Source organism: Prunus mume, linkage group LG3, assembly GCF_029339155.1.
Source record: "Prunus mume cultivar Tortuosa linkage group LG3, ASM2933915v1, whole genome shotgun sequence".
In the NCBI taxonomy this organism is placed as follows: Eukaryota; Viridiplantae; Streptophyta; class Magnoliopsida; order Rosales; family Rosaceae; genus Prunus; species Prunus mume.
In genome coordinates, this window is record NC_142700.1 from 20,333,561 (window position 1) to 20,347,244 (window position 13,684).

The following is a 13,684-nucleotide window of genomic DNA, read 5'->3' on the forward strand; positions in this document are numbered from 1 at the left end:
AAAAATTCTATAGAACTTGAAAACTGTATGTTAGATTGAAATTCCTTAGTACTCTTAAGGTCCTTCATCCAAATGCACTGATATAACTTATAGCTTGCCAAAATTGCGGACTAGTTGGGAATTAGGCTTCCCATGTATCTTGGCTGAAAAAGGGACTAAATGCATACAGAGGAATATCTATTTGGTTAATGTGTATTTAATAAGAATTAAAATACAAAATTTAGTCTAAATATGCAAGTTTTTTTTTTAGTACAAGCGATAGTCTAAACTACAAAGGGGAGGAGGTTTCTCACACACAGACTACCAAAGTGCCACAAGGATTCAAACTTAAAAGTACTAGTCTTTTATTAAAAAAAAAAAAATTTAGCACCTTCTATTGAAATGAGAGATAATATACTAAACTCACACACACTATACGGATGCTAGGACCTGAACCCAGGACTTTGTCTGGAGGAGCTATTGCTCCAAACCACTGCACTAGTAGTGGGTCCTTTACGGAGAGTACTAGCCTTTAAATCAAGGAATATATATATTCCTCAAATAAGTTTATTTGAGGGATACCTTGGCCAACCATGCATTGTATTTTAATGATCTGAACCATCTAGTTTTTAGATATTCTCTAAAAAATCATCTATGCAAAAAATCACTTGAATCCAAAACCATTGACCAATTAATTAGATAGTTGTTATTATAGTCTTTTCTTAAAACACCGTGTTCGTCTATTTTGTTGGTCTCAATTTGCATGATGTTTTGCAACGATGATCTATGAATGAATACTTAAAAAATAGATGACTTCGATTGTTGAAAACAAGTTTGTAGAGGACTCTAAAGTGTCCCTCAATTAAAGAGACTCTATACATATATGCGCATGGAAGTTGAAAATATTATTTGTTCTAAATTCTAGAAAGGAAAAGGAAGCTATCACATGCACAGTGATTACTCACATTGATTTGCAGCGGCAGCATCGCAGGGGAACCAATGGTGGCAAAGACTTCTGTTTATTCTTGTGTACCTGTCCCCCAACTGATCTTATATTTCATAAACTCCAATTCGATGGAGAGTTTGACCTCTTCTTGATTGGGTTTAATGAGAATGATCAAAATTATAAATTGATCTTATGTATTTTAAGATCTTTTGATTTGTGTTCTTTTATATACTTCATCATGTATTTTTTTTGTTAGTAACAAAATGAAAAGGCAGGACATATGGCTAAAGCACCGCAAAAGGTGTCAAAATAATTAGAGAATATTATTATCGATAGTTTCGTTAAGAGAGATGTCATCTCCATTTTTCAAAATTCATGATTTATCACCTGAAAACATTAGTTAAACTGCCTTACATACATGTGGAGTAAAAAAGATAACTACAGGCTGTAGCCTAGAAGCTAACGCATGAATATCAAAAAGTACTATTCCACAGCTATTTCTACCTCCCTGTCATTGATCAACATCTCAATCAGAATTTTGGCAAAATTACATACTACTTGGCAGAAAAAGAAGCCGAATGCATACGCATGAATATCTATTAGGTTAATGCGTATTTAATATGAATTAAAAACTCGAAATTAAGTCTAAATAAGCAAGTTTAAACTATATGCACGAGATTTGTAGAAGAGAGCCTCAAGGTCTGTTAGACCTGCATAAAGATATGAACCAGGAAATTACTAGGGTTTTGACCTTTTTTTATTTTATTTTAAATTTAATTTATTTTAAATTTATGAAATTTGGGGTTTGACTTTAAGTACACATGTTAAAGGAAAAAAAAATGAAGGCTAATATTGAAAGAGAGGATGAACATGGCAAACATTGCACTCCAGATTCACCGACCAATGTCTATATTGGTCATGGTAGACAATTGCAAAAATAAAAATAAAAAAAATAAAAAAATAAAAAAAACTTATTCTCTGTACATTGAACATATTCTTAGAAAACATATATATATTCTACAAGTAGGTGAGTCGTGCAAATAATAGTCAAATTTTCATTAAGTAGAAAAGTATCTACTTCATTATACATCCTCTGGATCCATTCAATTTGGAAACATCCCCATCAATAATATTAAGATCAACATCTTGACAATGAGTGTTATACTCATTGTATGAAGCTTTTAAAAAAGCTGAATAGATGCATAGCTACTTCAAGATATTTAACTGTGTTTCCATTCCTTCGTTATGCCCTCGGTGTACTGGAGGGGATGGAGGGAACAAGGGATGCGTAATTAGAGCATTCAACTCAAAATCAATTAGAGCATCAGTAAACAGATAAATAGACAATTATGTAATATACATTGTAAGATAGGTTTTATATTTCTGATATTAGAATTATACTCTCAAGCCCACCAAGCGTCGTGCGGGCTACCACATAGCATGTGCAAATTTATTAAAAAAGGGTGGAGAAAATAGAAATTGGAGGTGGCCAATCAAGACCAATTGAAAATAAATTCAGCAGTACCGAAAACTAGATTTCTATTAGCATCAGCTATGTTAAGAAAAATCATTACAAGTGTTTTGCTTGCTAATTCACATTTTCGTAAGCTCGACTTTTATGGATGAACTAAAATTTTAAAATTGGGCTAGAGTTAAATATCAATTGCGGAGACAAAATCGAATATAAAGACCGACCTTGAGCACTTTTAACCATTATTAATTCAAAAGAATTTAATTTTAAAATACCTTATACATGTTTTTTTTTTTTAATACAATGCGGAGCGGGTGGATATGAATCAAACCTAAGACCTCGAGTGCATGAGTAAATGCTCTTATTAATCACTTGAAAGCTCCTTACTTTTGCTTACCCTCTATATATGTTTATGTTTCTTTGATGTAATAGAACTTCATCTTTAGAACATTTCTAGGACTATACACAAGTATAATCAGTCAACAATTAAACTAGGTCCTTATTCATATTGTAGCTAGCTAAGCTTGCATTTTGACCATATATGTAACTCATTCTCACACTGAACCTTTATTTTATTCGACTTCATTGGATATACCTACCAACTATCTATGGCTTCTCAACTTTGTTGGAAGATGTGCCTCCATATTTGAATCTTCCCTCTCTTCAGAGAGAAAAAAACACACACAAAATTAAATTAGAAAAAAAAAAAAAAAACAGTTCATTATATTATAGTTACTGCTGGAGAAAAGTTCAACCATGTCTTCCCACACGCTTTTACATTTTAACAACCCAGCCGTACGACACTTTCCTAGAAGCCATGCAACTTGACCTGTTCATATATATATAATGAGTGGTTGAAATAGTAGACTTTAATTGATTATCATTTTATAATCCACAAGTAACATCTGGAAGAAAATTAAAAGCATAAACATCCAGCCTGCTATCCTGAATAAAGAAACATGTCTCTCTCAAAGATGATTGCAGAGATTGCTATAAAAGGGCCAGCTCTCTCACACTTTTAAAGCAACCCACTTACAAACAAGTTCTAAGAAGTACAATTTCTGGCAATCAGAGCTGAATTGCCAGAAAATGATGAAATCCTCGGAGCAGCCGAGGCATCAGCCTTTAATGTTTTATGCTGTGGCATTGTGCCTCTTAGCCACAAGTGTTCTTGCCAATGACCCCTACACTTATTCTTCACCTCCACCACCTCAACATGCGCAACATTACTACAATTACCCCCCACCAAAGCACTCTGTTCACCCACCATACAGTTACAAGTCACCCCCACCACCAAAGTATGTGAAATCCCCACCATACCACTACAAGTCACCACCACCTCCACACTATCACCATAAGTCTCCACCTCCATACCACTACAAGTCACCACCTCCACCATCCCCTTCACCTCCTCCTCCTTATGTCTACAAGTCTCCACCACCTCCGTCACCGTCACCTCCTCCTCCATACGTCTATAAATCTCCACCACCACCATCTCCATCCCCACCTCCTCCTTATGTGTACAAATCTCCACCACCACCATCTCCATCACCGCCACCTCCATACGTGTACAAATCTCCACCTCCACCATCCCCATCACCTCCTCCTCCTTATGTTCACAAGTCTCCACCACCACCATCCCGTCACCACCACCACCTTACGTATACAAATCCCCACCACCCCATCTCCATCACCTCCTCCTCCATATGTTTATAAATCCCCCACCACCATCTCCATCCCCTCCACCTCCATATGTTTACAAATCTCCACCACCACCTTCTCCCTCACCACCTCCACCATACATCTACAAGTCTCCACCTCCTCCTTCTCCATCACCACCTCCTCCTTATGTCTACAAATCGCCACCACCTCCATCACCTTCACCTCCTCCTCCTTATGTCTACAAGTCACCACCACCTCCATCACCTTCACCTCCTCCTCCCTATGTCTACAAGTCCCCACCACCTCCATCTCCATCACCTCCTCCTCCCTACATTTATAAATCACCACCACCTCCATCACCTTCACCTCCTCCTCCTTACGTCTACAAGTCACCACCACCTCCATCACCTTCACCTCCTCCTCCTTATGTCTACAAGTCACCACCACCTCCATCACCTTCACCTCCTCCTCCCTATGTCTACAAGTCCCCACCACCTCCATCTCCATCACCTCCTCCTCCCTACATTTATAAATCACCACCACCTCCATCACCTTCACCTCCTCCTCCTTACGTCTACAAGTCACCACCACCTCCATCACCTTCACCTCCTCCTCCTTATGTCTACAAGTCACCACCACCTCCATCACCTTCACCTCCTCCTCCTTATGTCTACAAGTCCCCACCACCTCCATCACCTTCACCTCCTCCTCCCTATGTCTACAAGTCCCCACCACCTCCCTCTCCCTCACCACCTCCACCTTACATCTATAAATCACCACCACCTCCATCACCTTCACCTCCTCCTCCTTATGTTTACAAGTCCCCACCACCTCCATCTCCATCACCACCTCCACCTTACATCTATAAATCACCACCACCTCCATCACCTTCACCTCCTCCTCCTTATGTTTACAAGTCCCCACCTCCTCCTTCACCTTCACCTCCTCCTCCTTATGTCTACAAGTCACCACCTCCACCGTCACCTTCCCCTCCACCTCCTTACCACTACAAATCACCTCCACCACCATCAAAGTCTCCACCACCTCCATACCATTATAAATCTCCACCTCCACCTTCACCATCACCACCACCTCCTTACCACTACAAGTCTCCACCACCACCATCCCCATCACCTCCCCCTCCATACATCTACAGCTCACCTCCTCCTCCATTGAAGTCTCCACCACCTCCTGCATATTACTACAGGTCACCTCCACCTCCACAGCACAACTAAGCTTACGGTTACAGCCACTTCAATCATTCAGAATAAGTACCGCCTTTGGGGATTTTAATTCGATACCATTTTTTTAGCTTTGTTCTTTTCACAAACAAGTGTGCTGGTGAATAATAAGGGTCTAGCAGAACCCTTCTTGTAATCTGTTTTAAGCACTTATTGTATTACTTCTTTAACGAGATTAAATGAATCAAATGAAAGTGAAGAACATTAATTTCATGTACTTGTTAATCTAGTATATGCCCCTATGACTTTTGGGTTAATTAGTTCTGTGCTTCTTTGTTGAAAAGTTAATGCATGACAATGCATATCACTTTATCATCGTTATTAAATAGTGAACATGCATGCATTTTATAATAGATTTGGTACCTGGATGTTTCAAGTTGTAACCAAAGCTCAATTGGGCAGATACGAAATCAAATTTAAGAAATGTTTAATCTGATAGTTGACGTGACTTAATGTTTATGTTCATGTGTTTGGGAAACATTACTGCACTTGAGTGGACAGAGATATGTTTATGTCCACTTGGCCTACTCTCGGAACTTAGCTGGCATGAACAAATAGTTGACTGCTGGGCACTTAAACATACCCAATTTTTTTTTCTAGAGGTTATTTATTATGAGTAGGAATCCCCGTTGGGTCCAGTCCCACCCTTAATCGGGGAGATTTCGAGGTAAAATTGGAGGCGGGTATACGGATTTCCGAATTTTTAAAAGGGAGTTTCACTAAAACACCCAAAATGGAGGTTGAAATTATAAAAAAACCCAACACCCAAAACACTTTATAAACACACCCAAAATCAATCATTACACACACTCAAAACCCATTTATAAACACACCCAAAAAGTTGACTTTGGAGTTGATTTTGGGTGTCTTTCTATGTTTAAATAGTGCTTGGGTTTTTTTATAAATACATGTCTAGGATTGGATTTATTTATAAATTTGTATTTTTAAAATTCCCTGTCAAGGATGGTTGTTATTCCCTTCTCCAAACCTGGTCTAATTAGGGATATATTTATTTGGGTAAAAATCCCTTTTGGCCACTAGGGTTAGAGTTCAAAATGATTTTGGGCGTGGATCTGTTGTCCCATCTTTCATGTCCCTCCATATCCCTTTTCTAATTTCTTGACAAGTCCACCTACTTAACCCAAAACTAACATTTTTAATTTGTCAAAATATTTAAAAAACATAAAAACCAAATTTAGAAATACTAGATATGTATTTTAACCCAAAACTCAACCCCAAACACTTTTTGGGTGTGTTTTAATTTGTAATAAAATATTTAAAAAACATAAAAACTAAGATAGAAAAACAAAAACCAAGCAACCACCACAACCCCGCCCCACCTCAGCGGCCCCTGAGCTCCTCCCATCTTCACCATTGGTGAAGCATCCCCTCTTATTTGTCTCTCTATCTTTCTTCTATCTCACTGCCTCTCCTGAATTTGTTCCTCATTCCCTCCTCTTTCGTGGTGTGGGTGTGACGACAAATAGTGTTTCTAAGCAATAATAGTCTTAATCTCAAGGTTTAAGTCATAGTGTTCCTAAGAAATAATAGTCTTAATATCAAGGTTTAAGTCACCATTGAATTCTACTTGGGTTTAGATCAAATCGGCATATCAACAAAAATTAACAAATAATATTTCAAGGGTTGTGTGACTTGCAACACTTCCTAGAAAAATATGGGACCAAATTCACAGAGAGAGATATATATATATATATATATATAGTCTCCTTCCATTGATGGACATCTTTTAGGGTACCTTCAATTTTTTTTTATCAACGATCCAAATTGTCTCAAGTCCTTATTCATAGATCTTCCTTGCAAAAAATCAGACAAATTGAAAATCATTAAGGTATCTAATTGTTGAGGCTCAAAAATCCAAGGATTAGGCCCAAGTTTATTCTTAGCCCAACACGAATAAATTGATCACGAAAAAAACATAAGAAAAATTGTGGGACGCACCCACATAAGCCATGGGCCATGCGTCATGCCAAGCAAGCATGCGCAAAAGAATCAAAATGCATTGACTTTATAAATGCACGCTCACCAACCCAATCCGATGCTATTTGGCCCGATCATAACTTATTGTGACATGATAAAATTCAAGCACAAGCAGGCTAAATAAACACGCAAGGCCATGTGGAAAATCGCTATTTTAATACCCAGCTATGTTACAAGCTTAAGTGGGGCCAAGCCAAGTAATTACCCTGGGCTTGCTGAGAAGGTTGTGGTATGGAAGAAAACAAGCAATCACAAGGCCCATTGAGGGTTCGAGGAATGAAAAGTTTTAAGCTACTTTGGAGCATTAAAACTCAAGTCCGTTCCTCGGGCCCAAACACATGGGTTAGCATGAGAGAAAAGGAAAAATGATCCAATGCCTCAGGAGAATGCCTAGTAATCTGCTATAACACTTAGACAAGCCCACACCAATAAAATGCCTAGAATTAAATAAGCTGTTTCCAGCAGCATGACGAAAACTCATTAAACGCAGGAAATAACATGCTAATAACCCAATATTGTGATCACAAGCCCAGCCCAATGACTTGTGAAAAATCTAGTGTCGTGCTTCATCCTTATCAGAGTTCCAAGGTGGTCAACAAAGAGCCATGACAAGGACCAAAGGAAATCCATGAACATAGGAAGAATACCTAGCGGACAAAAGACTCCACCCATCTCCCTTTCCTACTGTAAGCACCATTTTAAAAAATCAAGAAGGAAAGCAAGTGGCGCCTCACCCTCATAGAGAGGTCCAGCCACACAAAATCCTTGGAACCCCAAAGGGCTCCTTACCCAGGAGCCTTGGATAGGAGAATTTCACCAAATTAGATCAAGTAGGAAGAAACAACGAAAAATGGAGAGAAAAGTTAGACGAAATTAGGGTTCTTTCAGCCTATAAAAGGGAGCTTTTCCTACCCAATAAATCATCATCCAGAGCCTAACCAAGCTTTGTTAAGCGACTGAGAATTTACTCAAGCCACCCAATCTTCTTCTCTCATTGTTTTCTTCTTTCCCTACGATAGAAATCCTCCTAATTTTCTTCTGCCCCATTTTAATTATGCAAGAAACTCATGCTTTCTCTCTCTCAAATTGCTAAACTTGTGAAAGCTTAGCTCCCATGCCACAAGCTCCTTAAGCCAAGCCATTCATCGATTTGTTGTGTTTGTTTGGTTATTAGTGAAAAGAACCTGAAAGCGGTTTTTCTAAAGTTTTAGCAAACTTTTCAAAAACCTTTTTGGGAGCTTGGTTCTTGAACTCAGACACTGAGGGAATTTTGTTTGTTTTCTTCTCACAGCAACCCAAGCCCATTCAGCTGCTAAAACAAAAAGACCCTATATAAATTGGCGAATCTGCTGGGACCACCTGCCATTTCCATTGATGCCTCTAAGAAAGAAGGCTAGGAGCAATACCGTGGCTTCCTAAGATGGGCCAGACCATGGTGATTCCGAATCAAGGCAAAATGCATCTTCTAGAGAGCAAGAACGTGCAAGTGAGGGAGCTTTCACCCTCATAGATCTACAGCTATACATGCTATGGGGGAAACCCAGAGGGAGATGATGGAAACTATCAAAGAATTGAACAGTTCTGTCACTAAGCCGGTGAAGAAAATGACAGCACCCACAGGAGGAGTCTGCTGCTAGAAAGAGGTCTAAACAAAAGGGACCGCTTTTGTTACAACCCACAGGAGGATTTTTGCTTATACGATGTCACGCCGGACCCGGTAGGTGGAAATCCGTGCGTGAGAAAATAAAATAAAAAGAAATAAAATAAAAAGATGTCGAAACATGAGTTTAAAATAAACTTCTCTTATAAAAATACATCCAAAATCTTACAACTTTACAATAAAGAAAGCTCTAACACTCTCATCTAATTCAACCTCAACTGGTTTATTCCTTTTCTTGCCCACTAATTCATCTGAAAATTTAAACAGGGTGAAGGATGAGCAACCACAAGTAGGGACATGAGACCTTACCACAGTAGATTGATATAACTAAATTAAGTGCCAAGCAATCACACAGCCAAATATCACATTTAATAATAATAATAATAATAATAATACATGAATGCTCTTCAATTCTAATCCCGTTAATTCATATAATTGGACAAGCAGACCTGCACGTCCCATACCATGCTTATACCACTTGGTCCCGAATGCCCATTTATATGAACTAACACCCATTTGAATCATCCCATAATTCCCCTTTTGTTAGTCATCTTGTCTAACTCCCTTTCGCCAGTCCCGAATCACCCAATAAAAACCATGTGCACTGTGGGATCCCTGAGACCTGGTACCTGCCAAGAGTTAGACTCAACTACACAAAAGACTATATCCATTACCCTCTTTTCCATTATTATCTTCTCCACCCAACAACTCCAACCAATTACCATGACATGATATAATTATGCCAACATTATTCAAATAGTTCACAATACATAAATATCTCATATCTATACAATATCACACATAATATAGAGCTCACGAAATTTAATTAAATCAATCTCTGAAAAAGGCCCCCCAAGAAACCCCTACCTCGTTTCCAAAGCATTGCTCCAATTTAAGAAAATACAAGCTAAGCCTTATATCTCTTCCAAGAATTTCACCATCTCTCTCTCTCTCTCTCTCTCTCTCTTTATTCTTCTCTTCCTACAAACTTACAAATGCTGAAATGAGAATGAAAAACAAAGGAATGGAATGGTCTATATATAGTGTGGTGAAGACGGTAGCTACAGTACATGATAATATCAAATTTATGTAAGAACTTAATCTCCAAGTAATATATCAATAAGGCCTTGCATTCCAAGTCAACAATAGATAAGAAAGAATTGCTAGGAAGACACGTTGTGGTGATTAAATCCTATTCTAATTTCTTCATGGTGAGTTGACAAGGCTACTAGCATGCCTTGTTGACACCTAACTACCCATTCAAGAATCCATTTACTAATGAAGCCACCTATTAGCAAAAGATATATATAATATACATATATATATATATATAAGTTATACACATATATATAATAGAATATGATATTTATGTAATACACACATATGCAATATAATATAATATATAAATTAAATGGCAAAATATTAATTCTTCAAATTATATATACTATTATAAATACGGGGTTTCACATACGAGTTTTGTTCAGACTTTAATGTTGGGATTAGTTACTAGTTCTAATTTGATACAAATTTATATTTTTTAGGAATTTGATTTATGTTGTTTTTATTTTTTAATTTTATTTAATACATTAGTGGTCCTTTATGTGTCCCTAGCATTTTTGGTGGAACAGAGCGACCGATCATTTTGACACAGGCTCCACCTGCGAAGGAAGACTGGGGCAACCATCGCTTGGAGAAGTCGACCGGTCGTTTTGAAGCAGTGGCTCGCCCGTGAAGGAATAAAATGGGGTGACCGGTCGCTTTAAGGGGTCGATTGCTCGCTTTGAGGCAAGAACTCTTCTTGGTGAAAAAATTCTAGAATCTTCGGAGGGTTTGATTCTACATTCTCCTCTTGTGCTATTAAAAAATATATTTCGTGTTCCCGAAACATGATATCCATGGAGGTATATACCTTATTACTTGAAGGGTAAAAGCACCAGTAACCTTTCTGATGAGTAGCATAGCCAATGAAAACACACTTTTCTGCTCGGGGATCCAATTTCTTTCATTGGTGATCATGTAAGTATACGAATACAACACAATCGAAAATCTGTGGTTTAAGGTTTGGGGTGTGAGGTACTTGGAGATGGTGGTGAAGTGTTTGAAGAGGAGTTTGGAAATTCAAGATACTTGAGTGAATCCTATTTATAAGGTAAGTTGCAGAGAGGACAACCTCGCCCAAAAATATCGAGGCATGTTGGCACCAAATAAAGATGCATGAACGACTTCCAATAAATTTTGGTTCTTTCACTCAGCAACCCCATTTTGTTGAGGAGTACATGGACTCAAGCATTGATGTATGATGTCATGATCCTATAAGAACTTGTTAAGATCCTGGTTGAGAAATTCTCTGCCATTGTCAGAACGGAGAACTTGGATTCGGGCATGAAATTGTGCTTCCATCACTTTATGGAACTGTTGAAACTTTAAACTGACTTCCCTTTTAGTTTTGAAAAAGGAAACCCAAGTCAAACATCTATAAACTTGAGAACCTTCGAGCTTTTGCCGGAGTGCCAATTTTAGCAAGTCCCCAAACATCAGAATGAACAAGAGAAAACTGAACCGAACTTTTATTTGAACTTAATGGGAATGGGACACTCTGGCTCTTAGCCAATTCACGGGTATCAAAATGGAAGCTGGAAAATAATGATGGAAACAATTTCTTCATATAACTGAACGAGGCATGCCCAATGCATGTATGCCATAACCAAACTTTTTATCTCTCCCCCATAGAACGAGTTCCACTTGTTGTGAAAGCCAGGATCAAATGTCATGTGATCCGTAGCACCTGAGTCAATGATCCATGCAGGCTTTGGAGAGGACGTATGAAAAGCAAAACCTTTGGTGGTGGCAATAGATGCACAGGCCTGGGTAGTTAGTTCAACAAGATTGGCCACATGCAAGTGAGTCTGCAAGGAGGGAGAGAATCTTAAAGCTGACATCGGAAGTAAGATTTGATATGAGTGTGTGTTTGTGGTTAAGGAGTTGATTTGAGAATGTGAAGAATTTGATTTGAGGAATTTTAGGAATTTGATTTGAGGACTTTGATTTATGAATTTGAATTGAGAGGTATGTGTATAAGGAGTTTGATAAGAGGTTTTGATTTGAGAGGTGTAAGATTTGTATTTGAGGAATTTGATTTAGGGTTTGGGGTTGAATTTTAGCGTAAGATTTGAGGGTTTAGAGACAACCTAGGATCAATTGCTCTGATACCATGCTAAAATATGAATATGGTTTGAATACTTTAGGTTAATTGTATTCTTCTCTAGAAGGAGGTATATATAGGAGTTTACAAGAGTGCTTTACAAAGAAATAGATATAATAATCAATTATGTCAACTATATAAAATAAGCAAGTAAATCACCTAATTAATCAAGGAAATAAATCTCCTTGATTAATTAGAATAGCTCACATCAACACTGCCATCTGTACAAAGGCTTTGAGGCGCAACAACCATATTAATCATAGAAAGATGGATGAATAAAAACCTCCAAATATCGATGAAAGTTTCATATTATCTTTTGAAAAACCCCTTAATACAATAATTACAAAGACAAAATTTCAGTTTGGCTAATCTGTGGAGGGGTGGGGTTGTGGGAAAGGCCTGGGCAATGGCGAAATTTGGTTGTGTTGACCTAAACCTAAGCTGTAAAGATTTTTGTTGTTTTGTTGGTAGTTTGTAATGTTTCTTAGCAAGTGTTATGGGAATATGCCATTGTTGCTCGGCTATGATGGTGAGGTAGGGACCGTGGTTGGGCAAGAGGGGGCTATTGAGAGAGATAATAAAGAAATAAAGTGGTGGGGGAAGAGGAGGATGAGTTGGGTGGTGGTCGTGTTGGCCGGGAAAAATGGTGGTCGTGGTGGGTGAGTTGGATGGGTTGATGGTGTGTGATTAGAGAAGGAGGAGAAGGTTCCCAAGAAAGAAAGAGAGAAAAAAGAAATGAGGCAAATGGTGTTTAATTTTATGTTTTAATTTATTAATTTTTTTTAATTTAAAATTTAAAATCTTTTTACTAATATTTTATTTAATTTAAGAAGAAAAAAATGAGTCCCATATGTGCCACATCATCAATTAACATATAACCACATAACCACATTCTAAAAAAATGGGTCCCATGTTTTTTTTAACGGCCATCCTAACTGCATAACCACATTCTAAAAAAATTTCAATGTCGGGGTACCTAATCGTTAAAATTGAGAGTGCCTCATATCATGTCCTTTGAATTGGTGGAATCAGCATAAGACACCAGTATTTGGTTCAAGTTTGTCAATAGGCCTTTTGGCAGGAGGCCTAGGGATCATAAGTGCCTCATTGACCAAACCTTGCTCACAAGTTGTGTTCAACGCAGTGAAGACTTCATAGCAAGGCTTGAGGTCAAAATGCAGAGATGCGTGATCACCGTTTTTATGTGAAGCATGCCCTCTAGAGTGATAGTTGTTGTGTTAATTGATGACCTTTTCCATGCTTGCCGTTGCTGAAGGGCCGCTGGTAATCATCTTTCTATTTAAAGTTTTGATTGCACTTGGCGCCATCAGTGAAAGAGTAACGATTAGAATTCTGGTTTAATGGTGGTAGGTTGGGGGTATAGATTGTATGTGGGTGCTGAACCTTGCAATAGGTCATCGAAGGTAGCACGTTGTCGATCAGTTAGGCCAAGCTTTGAGTTGAAGTATTCAGCTTTCGCATGAACTACTACTTGCTTCATTGATTCGGCATAGGTGTTCCAAGG

General features: G+C 38.2%; 1 pseudogene; it reads left to right on the forward strand.

Moving 5' to 3' along the window:
• The first annotated feature begins 3,406 nt into the window (after nt 1-3,406).
• LOC103326689 (uncharacterized) lies at nt 3,407-5,512 on the forward strand (annotated as a pseudogene).
• The last annotated feature ends 8,172 nt before the right edge of the window (nt 5,513-13,684 follow it).